This window comes from Trichechus manatus, unplaced genomic scaffold, assembly GCF_000243295.1.
Source record: "Trichechus manatus latirostris isolate Lorelei unplaced genomic scaffold, TriManLat1.0 scaffold00116, whole genome shotgun sequence".
Taxonomy (NCBI): Eukaryota; Metazoa; Chordata; class Mammalia; order Sirenia; family Trichechidae; genus Trichechus; species Trichechus manatus.
In genome coordinates this window covers 5,103,902-5,118,851 of record NW_004444052.1, presented here as the reverse complement: position 1 = coordinate 5,118,851, position 14,950 = coordinate 5,103,902, and the positions used below count along the sequence as shown (strand labels likewise).

Below are 14,950 nucleotides of genomic sequence, written 5' to 3'. Positions count from 1 at the left end.
TGTGACCTGAAATTTGAAAACAGCAGTGATTGCACTGAGAGTGCACATCCACAAAGTTAACTGGTTTTTTTTTTTTTTTTAGAGAGCCTCTTAAAAGTGTTAAACATAGATATACCCACAACAACACTTGTTGAAAATAGCCCTCAAAAAAAACCCTTAAGCACCATTACTTGTTTCATTGTTTGGAAAATTCATTCACCTTGACCTTGTAGTGACCAAGGACTTCATATGATTCCTGGCACCTCTAATTTCCCTTCCTTAGTGTCCCGCTGTATCATGCACCTTCTATCCAAACACCAACCACTCTTTCCACGTTTACTTTTCTGACAGCCCCTGACTTCTAATGTCTTCAGCTCCAAGCCCTCCATCCAATAAAACCTACCCCAAGGTAAATGTCTGTCTGGTGAATCCCTACCAATAAGTATAGTTGCTAAAACAGGATTTTAAACTGGCCTAGACACCTGGTCAACACTTCCATCCAGAACAAGAAGCACGCTGTATCACTGCCATTGCTGGTAGGAGATTTTTTAATGGTCCTTCCCCAAGATAACTTCATTTTAATTTAGAAAACTTGAGACTGGCTACTTCTTCACACTACAGACACTAAGCCAATCTTCCCGTCTTCCTTTATTCACTCTCTTGTCCAAGTTGGGAATATGGGTACTTAAGTGGGAAAGTCTTCTTGCAGACACAATGCCTCATGATATATAGGGATAGGGTGAAGAAGAGGTGTCACCACGCTCACATCTACTGACTGGCAGGGGTTGCCTAGATCACTGTGTTGAGAAGGATTCTGAGGCCTCATCCATGTCCCCATGTCCATCATGAGCACAAAAAAGGGACTAGTAGCTGCATGCTCCCTTGGCTAACTCTGGTACAATGGAGCATGAAAGGCCTGACTTTGAAGCCCAGATCAGGTTCTACCTTTCCTAGCTATGTGAATCTTGGGGAAATGAACCTCTCTGCATCTCATATGCAAAATGGGGGCCCTAATGATTGCTCTGGTGGCACGGTGGTTAAGCGCTTGGCTGCTAACTGAAAGGGTCAACGGTTTGAACCCACCAACTGCTCCAAGGGAGAAAGATGTGTCAGTCTGCTTCCATAAAGATGACAGCCTTAGAAACCCTATGGGGCAGTTCTACCTGTCCTACAGGGTCACTATGAGTCGGAATCGACTTGATGGCACGGGGTATAGGGTATAATGATTGCCTCACATGGATTTGTGAGGAATAAACCAGGGGCAGGTCCTAGGGAAGCAGCATTTGGCATCGGAGCCTATCTTTTCTAATGTGAAACAGGAAGAAAGCAGTGGTGTCCTTCTACCAAAGGAAGGCCTGGCGATCTACTTTCAGAAAATCAGCCATTGAAAACCCTGTGGAGCACAGTTCTATTCTGACATACATGAGGTCACCATGAGTTGGAATTGACTGGATGGCAACTGGCTTTTGCCCTTCTACCACTTCTACTGCATGTGTATCTTCCCACCCTCTCCTCCCCCTCCCCTTCTTCCTCTCATGCTTGATTCTCCTTTTTTCCCCTAAAAAATTCTGCAGACAGTGGCAGGGCTCAGAAACAAACTGCTGACCTTGAACAAGGGAGTTTTGCTTCCTATATTGCAATTACCAGGAATCCCGCCCACATTAAGAGGAAGCCAGACCCTCCCAAGAACCCAGAAGTGACTTTCCCCTCTCCCCATCCAAGAGCACAGGAACATGGGACTTACCTGGCTGCAAAATCACCCTGCTGAAACCCCCTGAAGTACAGCTGTTTCCTCCTTTTAAGAAGGGTTTTACCAACCACCCACGGTACTTAACAAGAAACGCTGTTCACAAATGGCTCTCCCTGTAGGAAGACTGGGCTGTTTAATTAGCTAGGGGAGTAGTTAAATATGTTATCAGAATCCAATTTAAATGAAAATGCTTCCCCAGCCTATTTAAGCTCACACTGGAACCACCATGCATGCTGTAGTATTCTAAAACATTTGTTCAATCAGTTAAGATATCTTCTCTACCAGGTAAACTATGCAAACAATTGTTAACATGTCAGGGCCTGCTGGTTTGCCACGCCATGTGCTAATATTAAGAACTGTCTACAATACCCTAGGGGTTAAAAAAAAAAAAAAAATGCATCTCCCCCAGTGCTCGCCATCTCCCAACAGGAATCACACCCAACTCAAAACTGGCATGAATGCCTTTCACTTGTCTTAGAAACAGCAGGAACGGTTTTGGTAGTATTACATCTTTCTGGACTTCTTTGTCTATTACCTGAAATTCTTGGCAAGTCCACTACAGAAATGACAAAGGATACTCCTTTGCGTCGCCCACCTAGTCAGTGGGAATCAATACAGGAATAAGATCTACAAGTAGTAGTTCTTATTCTAAAGAAAGCAAGTTTAAGGGGTGGCCCAAATCCATTGCCACTAAGTCAATTCCTACTCATAGCAACCCTGCAGGACAGAGTAGAACTGCCCCATAGGGTTTCCAAGGAGTGGCTAGTGGATTCAAACTGCCAACATTTTGGTTAGCAGCCGAGCTCTTAACTACAGGAGTACAATAATTGCGGTTTCACAACTGCTCTCTCTAACCGCGACTTCCTTCTGCCCTTAACATTGTAGTATTTGTTGCTGGATACAAGGATATAGTAAAAGAATGTGTTGCTATTGACAGCATTGAAGTCTAAAGCGCAACCAAGTGATTTTTTTAAGCAGGAAGGGCTAATCAACATGTTTGGGGGCGTTGTGGGTGGAGAAGATGTTAAGCTTGTTGACATTTCAATTCACTTTTTTTAACTCTCTTTTTGTTCACTTGTCTGCATTCAAAGTTTGAAGTAAGTTAAATACAATACCTTAGAAATAGCAATAAAACTTTCCCATTTAGACTTTCATTCCATCTACAACTACTCTTACCTTAATAAAATCATTTGTTATCTTTGCAATCTGTAGTTACTTCTCTCTGCATTGTGATAAGTTCAGTTCTCCTCCGACTATCCCCACCTACTCACCCAAGAGACTTTAACACAAATAAAATCAATGCCAAGTTCTCTGGACAGTGGAAACAAAACCAGTTAGAATAGAAAGGATGGAGAAGAATCTGGTGAGCTATTAATGTTTTCTGTATGTATGTGTGCATTTTGTCCCTTACACCAATGAAAAAATAACCAAACCTTCAATAAGACTTTTCATTAGTCAACCATTGGGTTGGATGAAGATAGTAACATACAGAACATTCAGGTGTGAGTTATAAAAAGAAACACCTATCTGGGAAACCACTATCAATCTTGTATTAACAAACTTCTGGAGAACTCCGGAACAAACACTTGTTACTATGTGTCTGAAAACCTAACATGGACAAGTCTGGAACCAGGTTTCTAAAATCCCAGTCAGGAGAGTCCTGAGAAATCAGAGCTGGAGGTCTCAACAAAAGATCTCCAGGGCTATTGAAGAAACACTAGGGCCACAATGAACTTCCCGTCAATAGAGTGGTCTTCACTGAGGTTGGGTGATCGTGAAAAACCCCAGGAGCTATTGTCACTACTATTCTAAGGAGATTCTTTCATTTTTCCTCAGGAAAATGAGTTATTGAGAGAAGATTCCAGGTTAGCTTATCTAGTCATATTAATGTCTTTAGTAAATACCCAAGTGGAGAAGAAAGAGTAAATCTTCCCACCTTTAAAATCACTGAGGTCTCTAGGTTTTCCTCTTCCCCAATCATCTTCAACATGCCTGAAGTAAGCACTGGCGTGGTTACCCTTTACTGAAAATAGGCAAGAACATTTGCAAAGACCAAAGACAGCAAATATTCCTACAGCCTCTGCAGTTTCCAAAGCAAGCTCAGAGAAGCTTAGGAAACTACTCTTTGAAGACCCACAATTCTAAGGAGCCCTTTCTTTCGTATGTACTGAAGAATAGGGATGTTGTCACAGTTGGTAGGTAGCTGCTGAGGTTTTCCCTTTTGATACACTATTTTCCCAAACAAATCTTGTTACTATTTAACTTCCCTATTGTATTAGTCTGAAAATCCTGGTGGTGTAGTAGTTACTAGCTACGTCTGCAGCTCGAATCCACCAGGCGCTCCTCGGAAACTCTATGGGGCAGTTCTACTCTGTCCTATAGGGTCGCTTTAAGTTGGAATCGACTTGATGGCAACGGGTTTGGTTATTTTTGGTTATTGTATTACTCTATGTGGTAATGGTGTTCTGAATGGGCTGTAAAAGGGTAAACTGATGTGGGGCTTTTCAAAATCACTTCACCAAGCAATACAGGAAACCTGTCATTTAGACAGCTCAACCCGGAAAAGTTGTTCTCTAACATACTTCACAAACACAGAAAAGTTTTTATTGGGGTTTGTTCAAGGAATGTATTCATTTCTAAATCTGCATAACTAATTAGCAAAAGCAATTATGAAATCTGCTAAGTCACTTATTGGAAAAATATATTATTCTCCACTTAAAAAACTTCTAAATAGATCATTTTGAATGCGAAAATAAAGAACTATCTACATGAGATCAAAGTGACAAGGGCAACTCAAAAGATTAGATAGGAATCTTAAGGGCAAGGAGCTTATGTTAATGGGGGAGGAACAACTCAGAAAAGGAGGTAGAGAATGGATGCACAGCTCTACAAATGTAACCAATATCACTGAATTGTACATGTAGAAACTGTTGGTGTATGTTTTGCTGTGTATATTTGTATATTCTCAACAACAAAACACAATTTTTAAAAAGTGAAAATAAAACCATGTCTTGCCTAAAACTAAACATCACAATTTACCCAAATTCACATAAACAGCTTACATTGCTGGCATCAGTTTCAACATCCCAAAATTAAGCTTTATATAAAGTGTGCTTCAACAACTTAAGTACTTAAGTCCCGTATTTGAAAGACTATTTCAGAAATTTACAGATCTTTTTAAATCCTCTAAATGGGCCCAAATACCATAGATGATGATTCTCAAGAAAAAAAGATTAAGCATTATTTTCATGGAGATTTCAAACCAGTAAGCCAAATAACACTACTAATCACATAATACCTCATCACCATCCGTCACGCCCCCACATCAATACATGCTGGACCCTCCAAGAGATTCTAGAGCATATCTGGGGCAGGATGCTGGACTGCACTTTTCTCGAAACCAGCTGCCTTCGAGTCGACTTCAACTCATGGTGACATTACATGTGTCACAGTATAACTGTGCTCCATAGGGTTTTCAGTGGCTGATTTTTTGGAAGTAGGTCATCAGGGCTTTCTTCTGAAATGCCTCGGGGTGGACTCAGACCTCCAACCTTTTGGGTAGCAGCCAAGCACATTAACTATTTGTTCCACCCAGGGTCTCTGCCCTTCCCTCTACAGCTCTGAAATTAAGTCTAAAACCAATTGCCTTTCTTTTGTAACAGGTACCCTCCATTCGCAGCCCCCCGGCCCTGCACCAATGTTCATCTTGAGGAGGAAAATGAAGATACCACACTAAAATTTGGTTTTACGAGGAAAGATACTTTTCACGCACTCCAATTATTCTTTGGCATATGAAGGAAACCATGTGCATATAATTTAGGAAGCAAAGAGAAATAATTTGAGGGGAACAGACGACATGTTAACAAGCAGCAGGTAGTAACTGACGAGTTCCCAAAGGGAGGCACATGTGATGGATTAGAAGGCATTAGAGCAAGGAGCTGAGAGAGAGCAGGGAGGAGCTCATGGAACTAAGACTAGATTTTCAAAAATTATTGCCGGGGTAAAAGAATGGTAGGAATTTTTTTTTTTTTTAAGTTGCAGACAGTAAGAGTTTGACTTAATCAGTCATTCTGTGATTATTTCTCTTTCTTTCTCTCTCTCTCTCTCAGGAGGGGGGTGTGCGAGGGTGAGGCTTTATTGGGAAATAACCTGGGTTTCCACTTAGCCACTAACCAGCTCATGTGACCCTGAACAGGCACGAACTTTTCTAAGATCCTTTTCAGCTCAAAAATAAAGAGTTTCAGTGATAAGCTTTGAAGCCTTCTGTCACGACGACCCAAGTATTTACAAAAGACTGAAATTGTACTTAGGATAGTGTTTAAAGGAGCCACCCCATCTGTAAGTGAATCCTACATGGAGGCAGAACAAAAACAGGTTCACAAATTTAGTACTTGGCTTATTTCTAGTCAGGCAACCCTAACTACACAGCTGGAAGAGGGTCTACCAGTTATCTCATGACTAGTATCCCAAAAGCAAGAATTATGTTTAAGGCATTTCGGTGATTACCTCAACCTGTGAAGTGTAAGGAGCAATGTGAAGAGGACAAGCCAACCTACATCCATCTATGACCCTTAACAATCATCATCATCATCATCCTAGGAAAGAATATTAGCCCATGTTCACTATGACAAGAAACCCCGCTGGTCCATAGGTAACTTAAGTGTATTTACTGATTAAATGTTTGAATTCTACATGTCTTCCATGATAACTATGGTTTAATTGGAGACCTTAGTACAACTCTCTCTAAATGAATACTGAAGATGTTACTATGTTAGAAGGCTACCAGTTTTCTCAAGGGTCCATGTTACATAAGATGGTCAGGCTTATGGGAAGTACAGTGTAGCGCTGGCCAATGGAATACGGCTGAAAACCATCAGACAGAAGTTCAAATCCCATTACTTTCTACTCACTATGGGATCTAAGCGCCATTATTTAACCCTACATTTTCCATTTCTTCACAGGTAAAATGCATTTTCAAGGTGTCTGAGGGGATAAAATTCAATTAGAGCATGTGATGTACAATATATAGTCAAGAAATGTCCATTCTCATCCTTTCAATTTCCACTCCCCCTCCTTCAAAAAACAAAAAAATAAACCTCCAATCTCATCCTCACACCTGAATTAGGAAGCTTTCAAAAAAATGCCACTACCATATCCAAAACTTCCTTTCCTCATAGTGAGCACCTGACAGATAGATAAAACAAATATATAATTTCCCTCCAGAAACCATATAATTCAAAAACCTGTTCAAATTATTTAAAAAAAAAAAAAAAGAATTTATACAAAACGTAAATGAGTTGTAATGAGTTTACCTTTGCTCAACAACAAAAACAAGTGTCCAGAAGCCAAAAAAGAAATGTCTTGGGCATATCCCTGAATCAAATGCCTGAACCATTAAGACTGATTCTACAATTAAACCAAACAAACCCATTGCTGTCATAGGACTGATCCACCCCAAATATCTGAAATTCCAAGGAACTTCTTTTTTGTTTTTAAGAGACCACAGTGACTAAGGTCTCCATGGGGAAAATTGCTTTCCAAGATTTGTCCATAAGGTGACAACATCTTTGTTAGATTCTTGCATAATACTAGCTTCTGTTTTACTCCTGGTATGCACGTGGTGAGGACATGGGAAAATAAAAAACAGGTGTATCAACTTTGTGGGTGTGGGTATAGGTGTGTATGTGTGTGTGTGTAGATAAGCTGGAATGTCACTAGATTCTTGATACTGTTACCTTAGAATTTTAGACAAATCTGAGTTGGCTGATCTTAGTACTAATGACAAAGATACTTCTTTTAAATGCTAATGAATGTGGCTAGATTTGGGACACAACAAAGCTAAGTGATTTCAGGAATCCGAATGAATCATGTTTTATCATCAAGGTCATACAACTGATCAAGTTGAGTTCTGACTCAACATATCAAAACAGTGGGCCTTTCTCTGAAGGTCTCTGAAGTTCCAAGGACTTTCATATTATTTTTTCATTTTAATAAATACCAATTGAGCATGGAGGCTGGGGTGGGGTTGTATTAACTTCCTACCCACTTTGGACTTTGAAACTGGTACAAGTGTCCTTCCCACATATTCAAGATATCATAACTACACCTGGAGGAGCTTTCTACACAAATGTTCTACCAACTACTGTCCCAGGCACCACCACTGGCCTGTCTTGCAGTAGTGATCTCTTTGAGATAAGCATATGAATAGCTATAGAGGTAGAAGATGAAGTAAAGAGAGAACTGGTATTCTCACCACTTTATGATAAATGTGCCTTAAAAATTAAATAAAAAATATGCACTTAATAGATGTCAAGCATTGTCCTAAGCATGTGACAATACCACTTAATCCTTACAATAACCCTCTTTTAAAATCCCTTTTATAGATGAGGACCGAGGCACAGAGAAGCTAAGCAATTTGCCACAGGTCATACAGCTAGTAAATAGCAGAGATTCTAACCCAATGAATCTGGCTCCAAAGTCCAATTCCATTACACCTCACCCTCCAGCTCATGCTTTCTAAATCCCATATTCCCTATACAATGAATAAACAATTGCTGAGACATATGTTTCAAACAGAAGTTCATAAAACTAACCAAAGAAGACCAGTCCTTCCTCCTTCATCCAAAATGAGGGCAAAAAATCAATAGAAAAATGAATTTATAAAATGTTTAAGTAATAGGAGAAAATATTATGGAAATGCTTGGCCTTCCCCACTGAACACCATTTTCCTATATTATTTTGAAGTGTTTCCTTATGCCTGGAGCCCCTGTTGTGCTTGCAGATGGTTTCTATGTCTCTATCTCTAATGCTTTCAGGAATTTATTCCTAGATTCTGAAGCCTGCCGCAATAGCACCTTCACGGCATGGATGGCCTTCGCTAGCTAAAAAACAAAAAATCTCTGCTTTCCCTGTTTTTGTTCAAAAACCTACTGGCTTTGGAAAGTCTGATTTTTTTTAAGTTATTTAAATCCTTAGGGTACAAAGAAAGAAAAACACACCATGAGACTGTCTTCGTACCCTATTTCATCCCATTTCATCCATTTCTGACTTCCAGAGCGAAAAAAAGCAACTGCTGTTTAATCATACTGCTTCTTATGCTTGAGTCTTCTCAAAATTGCAATTTAACTATATTCTGGTAAGAATGTGATTCTACATGACTGTCTTTTGCTCTTGAGAAGGTTCACCAGACAACTGGTCTCAGTGACACTTACCTAGATGTCTGTCTTAATAGCTATAGCCATGTAAGGAATGATCTTACCTTCCTTTGGCAAGGTTCGAACTGCTGTGGTTTTAAGACACCACCCCACCCCACCCCACCCCCAGCCCATACAGCTTCTCAAAAGAACTTAGATGCCACCTCTTGGGTTCCATAAGCAGCCCTGGGAAATTCAATGAGGTTGGCTATTCCTGTTTCATACTTCCTCATACGCTTTTGGACAAAATTTCCACATGGTGCCTCAGAGAATTTCAAATACGTATATACACAAAGACAGGAAGTTAGGAATGACGATAAGTGGGCCTCTTGGAGACTGACATGGCCTACTTCTGACAGAACACACTTGAGGCTCTCAGATCCTCATTCCTCAACATGGAGCTCAACATGCAGAAACTAGTCAGTGATGTCAATCACAATGAATGTGTTGGAAAAGTAAACTGGCACGTATTGGGGGTCCTTAAGAGCCAGTCTTCATCATTTCAGACATTATGTATGGTCCTGATTAGAAACTGAAAATAAGAATTACTATCCCACTTCTTTAACAAAAGTGAGATTCAGAGAGGTTTGAAGTGAAGTAATTTGTCCAAAGTGGTTTAGCCAGTGTCTAGAGATTTTCAAACTCAGTTTCTTTCCACCTTTTCCCAATACACACCCCACAGAGAGTATTTTTATCTTTAAAAATAAATTCTATTTGCAACTCATAGTTATTTCCTGATGTTTGTCCACCCTAATTAAGCCAAAGAGAAAAGCTCCTGTTGCACTGGGTTACTTAAGATCTTAAGAGAGAAATGGGAAAAGGGTTAGGTGAGCTGAGAACACTGATAAAATGACAAAGATTTCACAACCACTGAGGACATTCAACTTGTCTATGTATTCAGGATTTTTTTTCAGCAGTTATCTGGTTTCCAGTTGTACCAGCTAAGACAATCATTGTTACTGTGAAGTAACGTCCAGTTACTTATGACTCATAGCAACTCTATGTACAAAACACCGCCCGGTCCTGCAGCATCCTCACAATCCTTGCTATGTTTGAGCATGCTGCTGCAGCCACTGTGTCAATCCATCTCGTTGAGGGTCTTCCTCTTTTTTGCTGACCCTCTACACTTTACCAACCATGATGTCCTTCTCCAGAGACTGGTCCCTTCCGATAACATGTTCAAAGTACGCCATCCTCACTTCTAAGGAGCATTCTGGCTATACTTCTTCCAAGACACATTTGTTCATTCTTCTGGCAGTCCATGGTATATTCAATATTCTTGGCCGACACCACAATTCAAAGGCATCAACTCTTCGGTCTTCCTTATTCATTATCCAGTCTTCACATGCATAAAAGGCAACTGAAAATACCATGGCTTGGGTCAGGCTCACCTTAGTCCTCAAAGTGACATCTTTGCTTTTTGACACTTTAAAGAGGTCTTTTGAAGCAGATTTGCCCAATGCAATAGTCATTTGATTTCCTGACTGCTACTCCCATGAAGATATTAATCATCAAACAATAGCTTAACTAGTAAAGAATGTCTGCCTTGAGCACTGTGCTCTTTTGAGAGCCATCTATAGGGGATCAAACGGACAACAGCGATTTGAAAGGACAACAGCACAGCGATTTGAAAGATTACTGAAAGATTACGTAGGAAATTAGTGAGTTTATGTTAATGGGGGAGGAACAATTAGGAAAAGGAGGGTGAGAATGGTTGCACAATTTGAGGAATGTGATCAATGTCACTGAAGGCACAAGCAGACATTGGTGAGCTGGTGTGGCGTGTGTTCTGCAGTGTACATTCTCAACAACAAAAAATAAATTTAAATTTAAAAAATGATGTTAATCTTTTGATAAAGAAAGTGGAAACTGAATAGGTAAAAACTACAGGTAGGAAAGATAGAGGCCTAAGCAAATCAAAGTGTTTCTTTCAACAGAATCAGACACCAAAGGCAACTGCTTTTGGCAAATAATAGTTTAAAAGTCTTTCGGACATTTTTGAAAACAAAATTTCATGAGCTCACAAAAAATAAGACAAAATGATTTTATAAATCCTTTATTCATCGTGTATTCAAGCTTTAAAAGTTCAGTAGTGCTTAATCTGTAAATGAACATCTTAACTGACGACTAGGTTCCAATGTTCAATGCAACTCATTTCTTTTAAGAGTACATTGGTAGAAATTGGACATGAGCTTATTGGTAGATTAGCTAGACTCTCCCTTTTAAATATGGTTTTAGGAAGAAGAAAAATTGATTACTTCCCAAAGACCAATATGAAGAAACTATAAAATATTCTATACAACTAGCTTAGTTTCATGTTATTAATAAAATATAAATACATATTAATATATCTATGTAATATATTAAGCTGAATATATGATACAGTATATATAATATATATACACTATATAATATAGTATATATATTATATATATAATATATACTTTATATATACCCATTGCCATCTAGTCGATTCCAACTCATAGCAACCCTAAAGAACAGAGTAGAACTGCCCCATAGAGTTTCCAAGGAGCACCTGGTAGATTTGAACTGTCAGCCTAATTGTTTTACAAAATAGTTTTGGATTTTGCAAAAGAGACTCAGGCATCCATTTTACAGTAGCCAGCCCCGCCCCCCCATCTCCCAAACCTAACTTTTTCCCTGCTATCATACACCACTTATCTTGACCATGGAATAACATTGTTCTTAATGTAAAATTTAAATAACTAAATAAGCAAACAGAACACAACCCATCTTAGACCATTTTATGGTTTGTTCTGGGAAATCTAAGTGAAGATGCCTAAAAGGGCAGCGAGCCTAAGCTCTCGGGGCGCTTCTCCATTGAATATTTAAATTAGGATGGGGGGAGGTTATCCACATGCCACAATTAAAGCCTGGGTTAAAAGACAGAACCGCCACTGTCAATAGTCATTGTTGGTGTATTTTGTCAAAAGGCTTAATTAGCTGCTTTTCTCCACCTACTAAGGTTTGTCAAAAAACTAGCTAGCTAAAGGAAAAAGATTAGTGATAATGTGGTTTTTTTTTTTTAATTTGATGTAAAATTTTTTTAATTATCTTGCTCAAAAACCCAAGACTCATTGAATTTGGAGTATATTGCTATCTATTTGGTACTGAATTTTGTATATATTTCAACTCATTCCCCCTCCAAAAAAAAAAACCTAAAAGAGAGAGAGAGAGAGAGAGAAGTATATATTAGCTTCTAAATCATAATAAACCACTCGATACTAAGTAGCAAAGAGGGTATAATTCAGGGCACCTAGAAGGCCCTCAAGCCGGCCCCCTATGTTCAATGCAAGTATAGGCTCTGATATATTACACTCGGTCAATATCAAGTTTTTATTAAAAGGAACAAAAGATGATTTCCATCTGCTGCCACGTGGTTTTCCACCAGGGTCTACTGAGAATACTTAGCATAAAATTCTTTTAAATATAACCCACCATTGGAAAAATATAACATTTAACTCCTATTTTATACACACAAGAAGTCGTCTTTTGGATGGTAAAACCAAACCAACCCAAAAGAAACGTAAAGGGCTACAAGCTGGATAATACACCATTGAAAGGAAAATCAGCCATCAAGGTGATAGGTAGCATGGCTACCGTTAGATATTGCAAAAAACATTAAAAAAAAAAGGAAGCCTTGTGCACTTAATCAACCATCTTCACCCCAGCTGGCCAGGCTGCCTTCTTCCTCCCAGGCCAGTGGATTTCCATCTCCATGGAGTCTGCCTTTGGGGATTCTTAATGAAACAGTAAGGTAGGACTCAAGAGGAAACAGGGTTAAGATGCTGAAAGGTAACCATTTTCTCTCCCCTAGTTTTTGTAGGCCATCTTGTTGGTATAAACGCCAAGATGTCTTCATTTTCCCCAACTATGTCACTATGGGCAACACCCACTGTCAGTTTTGAGCCCAATGTCCCTTACCAAATGTCCAGCAACAAAGATCTGTCAGACAGTTAACTGGCGCAAATTGAGAGAGCCACCATCGCTGCAATGCAGTATGTTACAGGAAAAAGAACAATGGGCCGAACTAGAGACGAAAATAGGAAAGTGCAGTTAAAAAAAATTTTTTTTTTAAATCCAGTCTGCCCTCATCATAAAGGCCAATCTTATTTTTGGTGAACTGAAATCACTAAGAAAGCAAAAGATGCGAGACAGCCTGGGAAAAAAGACACACATATGGGGGAAACTGTCATTCGCGTCCAAGGGGTTCACGCAACATTTAGGGCAAACGCCTTTGTTCCTCGGCTTCGGAAGGGAGGTGGGTGGGTGGTTGCATGATGGAGAGATCAGATGGGGCTGCCCGGGCCCTCCACACCCTGCTCTCCGGCGCATGCGCGAAGCCAAGACAAAGGACTAGGTAATTACAGTCCCGATTCATTCATTTTCCCCGCAGTCCTGGGGGGTCTGTTAGCCTGGGCTGTAATCCCGGGGGGCTGATCCACACCTCTATAGTCGGAAGGCCACCTTGATTCTAGTGTTTGATTTTAACCTGCCACACGAGTGGTAGTGACCTCGGGAGAAACCGGGGCGTGTCAACCCTTCAACGTTCTAAAAATCACCCACGTGCGCTGTGCTAATTTCAGCCGAGTGAAAATTACACGGGCAAAGGCTGACCACGGAGTCCGTTTCAAGGAGGAAATGTCTCTGGGGAAGCAGATAAGTAGCCTCGCTAAGCGCTCGATGAATATTCATGAAAAGAATGCGGTTCGTAGCCGTGCACTGTGTGCGCGATAGGCTCCAGGGACTCTGCAATTTTTATTTTTCTGTTGGTGGGGGAAGTAGGGGTCAGGAATGGGGTGTGCGGTTTCAGCTTGAGCGCTTTAGGCAAAAGCTGCTAAACTCCAAACCCTGGCCCGCAGCAAGGCCAAGCCCCGTTCGGGGCCGCGCGCTGTCACGTTCAAGCTAACACCTCCGGGCGGGGGCCGCTGGCGGAGGCGCCCAGCGCAATCCTTTAACCGAAGGCTCGAGAAGATAAAACGTACAGAGGGAACCTACAGGTTAGCGGGAAGGGAATTCGGCCATGAGCAAGGCTGGGGCTTTGATCTGATCAGGATGTGCTTCTGGAAGGATGCACGTTGTCGTGTGAACCTCGTATTCCTTGGCCACCCCAAGCCAAGATTCAGGAGCCCCACGGGTCAAGGGTCCCCATTTGCCGAACCCAAAAGCCACTCCCTTTTTTCTGGTCAGACCAGATTCGCGGCCACCGTGGGCCACCTCCTTCTTCTTGCTCCGGGTTCCTCCCGCCCCACCCCACCCCCATCCTCCATCTTCTGCTGCTGTGCCCCTCGCACCGAGCGCTTTCTTCTCGGCTGTGAGTCGTTCGGATGACGGACACGCTGCCTTCAGCCCCACAAAGCCGTCCCCTTGGGACTCTATCCGCTTCAAGGCTTCGAACTAGACATTTCCTCCTTAAGCAGTAGCCCACCCTCCCTGCTGCCCACCCCCCAACTCCGCTTACCAACCTCGCCCCGGCCCCCAGCGAGTGGCCCCAGCCGCCCACCTCGGTGCCCCGCATCGCCTCGTCTCCCCGAAGCGCTGGGGAGCCCTCTGGGAGGGACCCCGAGCCCGCTGCCGTCCAGTTCGGCCCCGCAAGCCCAGCTGCCGGGGGGGCAACGAAGGGGGACCAAGAGTGGTGCGGTGGGCGGACGGGTCCCCGATGTTCCCTGCGCCCCGGGTCCACGGTAGCAGCGGGGACACCTGGGCGCCCCTCCTTACCGGATCTGGGTGCGTGTACCACCCGGGGTGCGCGCGGTGCCGCCGAAAGGCCCGGGTAGTTGGCGTCGTCGGCCCGGCTGCTGGCTGCTGGCGGAGGCGCTCTCCCCGGCTCGACGGCGGAGCCCGGAGCTAGGAGCGAGTCGGAGCGCTGCCGCCGCCACCGTCGCCGCTGCCGCTACTGCCGCCGCCGCCGCCGCTGCAGCCTCTGCATTTCTCCCCCTCGCGCTCCCCCTCCCCTTCCTGCCCAGCGCCCTCCCCCGGAGCGTCTGCCCGCCCAACCTCCCTCCCC

General features: G+C 42.2%; 1 protein-coding gene across 2 annotated transcripts in view; it reads right to left on the bottom strand.

Annotated features, from left to right (window-relative positions):
* The window catches only part of BASP1 (brain abundant membrane attached signal protein 1), a 68,579-nt gene extending 53,716 nt beyond the window's left edge, over positions 1-14,863 (bottom strand). For both annotated transcript variants that reach the window (XM_023738404.1, XM_023738403.1), the window contains exon 1: positions 14,662-14,863. The gene's annotated coding sequence lies outside the window, so the exon portion shown is untranslated. The remainder of the gene's footprint in view (positions 1-14,661) is intronic.
* Between the last annotated feature and the right edge of the window lie 87 nt (positions 14,864-14,950).